At 42.3% G+C, this 3095-nt stretch overlaps 1 pseudogene; it reads left to right on the top strand.

Moving 5' to 3' along the window:
• The first annotated feature begins 680 nt into the window (after positions 1-680).
• On the top strand, positions 681-2303 carry LOC147685379 (uncharacterized; annotated as a pseudogene).
• Positions 2304-3095: the final 792 nt, after the last annotated feature.

Below are 3095 nucleotides of genomic sequence, written 5' to 3'. Positions count from 1 at the left end.
GAGAGAAACGAATGAAAGAGTGGAGACAGAATATGATGGTAGAAGGACTGTATCCTGTATTAGCATTAGAAGCGCCCCTGTGAGAGAAAAGGACAGAGAAAACAAAGCATTTGATGACCTGTGGGGATTCAGATGATGATTATTTGGAGGAATTATTAATGAAGAATCCACCTCCTTATAATGAGGGACCCAGATCCTCAAGTGTAGGGGATACCTGCCCAAGACCAGCTTACCTGGAGGGATCAAGATCCTTAGATGCGAGAGATACCTGCCTATGACCTCCTTATCAGGAGGAGACAAGACCCTTAAGTACGGGAAATCCATTTCTGAAACCTAATTATGGCAAAGGACCGAGTTTGACACATCCAACTGCCCCGAATTTTGCTCCCACTCTAACTCCGCAAGTACTGCACAAAACAACCCTGGGAAGAGTACTACAGGATAGAGAACGAGAAGCGTTAGTTAAACAAAGAACGGAATTGATTCAGAAAATCTCCCAACTGAGTACCAGTCCTGAAGCTCTGACAATCCCAGTAACTATTGGACCAGTTGTTCCTTTGTACGGGGATAACCAGGGGAGTCAAAAGACTCCAATTATTACCCCATCTGTAGTACCACTGAGAAAAGAGCCTTTAATTGTAGATGATCAGGCAAGTGAGTGTTAATCTGTGATTTTCTTAATGGACTTACCAGTGAGGGAACCAGAAAGGGGTTCACAGAGAAAGAACACTCCTTTCACACCAAGAGAAGTGCAGATTGAGTCCTGTACGGGTACTAGAAGTGCCACGGTAGTGACTCCTGAAGAAATTGAAAGATGGAGCAGAGAATTAGAAAAACAAAATCCTCAGCCGAGACCATTAGATATTTACAAACTAAGAATAGAATTGGAAGAACTAATGGCTGGAAACGTGGGTATAGACAGACTGAACACCCTGACCGAGGAAGAATTGCTATTCATTTGCAAAAGTATCACCCGTAATACCGGAGTGTTCCATGAGAAATTAGTGGACACAGCGGCTAGTATGGGAATAGATATTAGTAAATCTAAAGTGTTGCAAAAACCCTACAGAGCAGAGTTCTCAGACAAAGATTTGGAAAACATGAATGTGTCAGGGTAAAAGGTACAGATCAGAGAATTGTTAAACCTGTGACAAAAATGGGGAGAATTAGAAAAATGGAAAGCCAGGTGGGCAAAGAAAAAAGAGGAAATTAGATCAAAGCAAATGACGTCAAAGTACGTGTTAAAAGAAGCAGAAGTGCCAGGGGGAAAATATGTGCATGTTCCATGGTCCAGACAAGATATTGTGTCCTTTACAAATGACTTCCCAAAATTGCGAGAAAAACCTGTAGATTGGTATAGACAGGTCGAGAGATTTGTGAAGGTGCAGAAGTGTCTCTGGAAGGATTTAGATGGGTTCTTTGACATTGTAGTTCCTGTAGATTTGTGGACAGAATGTAAAATTGCTATTGATTGGCTGAGTGAGGAATATCCGCGGGACTCAAACACAGGGGCTCCTTCAGCAGAAGTAATGAAAAAGTACAACCAGGTAATATTACATCTAAAAGGAAAAGTGCCTGCAAAGGAAACTGATTGGACCCGAATAGACAGGACTACCCAGAATAGAGATGAAACTGTGCACTCCTATTATGAACGACTGTTACAGGTGTTCAAGATGTACAGTGGTCTGGACAACATTGAAATGAAAGACATGACCCACTTCATTTATAGATTTGTGTTAGGATTAAGACCTGAAATTTCCCAGTGGATCAAAGACAATAAAATCTGCTGGCAGTCTAAACCAATTGATGAAGTCCTGAAATATGCTAAGTATTGCGAGGATGAATTGGCAGATAAACGGAAGGAGTTAAAAGAAAAGGTCATGTGGGCTCAGGTAAAATTAGCTGAACACCAAGAACAGCAGTTAAATAAATTGACCAGTAATCAGAATCAAGGCCCTGGGGGAGCGGGAAAGCCCAGAGTAAAAATGAGCCGAGAGGAGGCCAAAAAGAAGTTCCCTTGTCACGGGTGCGGACAGATAGGTCACTGGAGAGACGAGTGTCCAGCTGTACAAAATGGTAACGTCCAAATAAATGATTTAAATCCACAGACGCAGAATGAGAAACCACGGAAGACCCAGCAACAGGTAAAGCAGAATCACTTGCCTCGTGCACCTAGACAAAATTATAGGAGCAAAGCACAACAGGGTGAAAACACCGAAGTGTGGGAAGGAAGGGAGGATAGGAATGCGGTAACTTCACAATTTCTGTTAGATGACACGTTTCTCTGTGATGACACCTACTGACGGTGCCTGAGGGGGGAGGACGAGGAGTGCGTGCTTGGCGCCTCCTTGCCGGTGGACCAGTCAGGGCCATACATTGAAGGAAAGGTTGAAGGAAATGATGTCACCTTTCTGTTGGACACTGGTGCTACCCGTTCTACTGTGAGAACAGCAGACGTTCCAAACCTACCCCTCTCGGGAGAAGCAATCCAGGTAGTTGGTGTTTCAAATCAGTTAATTAGTACCCCAGTTACAAAACCTATGGAGATTAAAATTGGGAAGTTTAAGGAAATGCATAGGGTTGTTGTCTGTGATTCCAGTCCTGTAAACCTGCTAGGACGAGATTTGTTGTGCAAAATGAATTGTACTATCTTTTGTACACCAAATGGCGTCGAAATTCAGACTCCTGACGAAGATGGAATTTACAAATTGATGTTAGCAAGACCTGATTCAGAAATTAAAAGACTGACAATACAAGACTTACCTGAAGAACTCCAAGAAACAGTGAAACCAGAGGTATGGGACTTTACTGGAAAAGACGTAGGATTAATGGAAAATGTTGACCCAATTAAAATAGCCATAAAGGAAAATGCAGTATACCCAAATATTAAACAGTACAAAATGAGTGCAGAAGTAAAAGCAGGAGTTGCCATTGAAATAATAAGATTGCTAGAAGCAAATATCATACAAGAAGTGATGAGCAGTCCTTGTAACTCGCCCATAATTGGAATCAAGAAACCTAGTGGTAAGTACAGGGTAGTACAGGACATGCGCAAGGTTAACAAAATTGTGGTTCCTTGTTGTCCTGTTGTGCCA

Source organism: Lissotriton vulgaris, chromosome 10 (assembly GCF_964263255.1).
Source record: "Lissotriton vulgaris chromosome 10, aLisVul1.2, whole genome shotgun sequence".
Lineage (NCBI taxonomy): Eukaryota > Metazoa > Chordata > Amphibia > Caudata > Salamandridae > Lissotriton > Lissotriton vulgaris.
The sequence above is the reverse complement of the archived record's forward strand: the minus strand, read 5'-3'. Positions and strand labels throughout refer to the sequence as shown.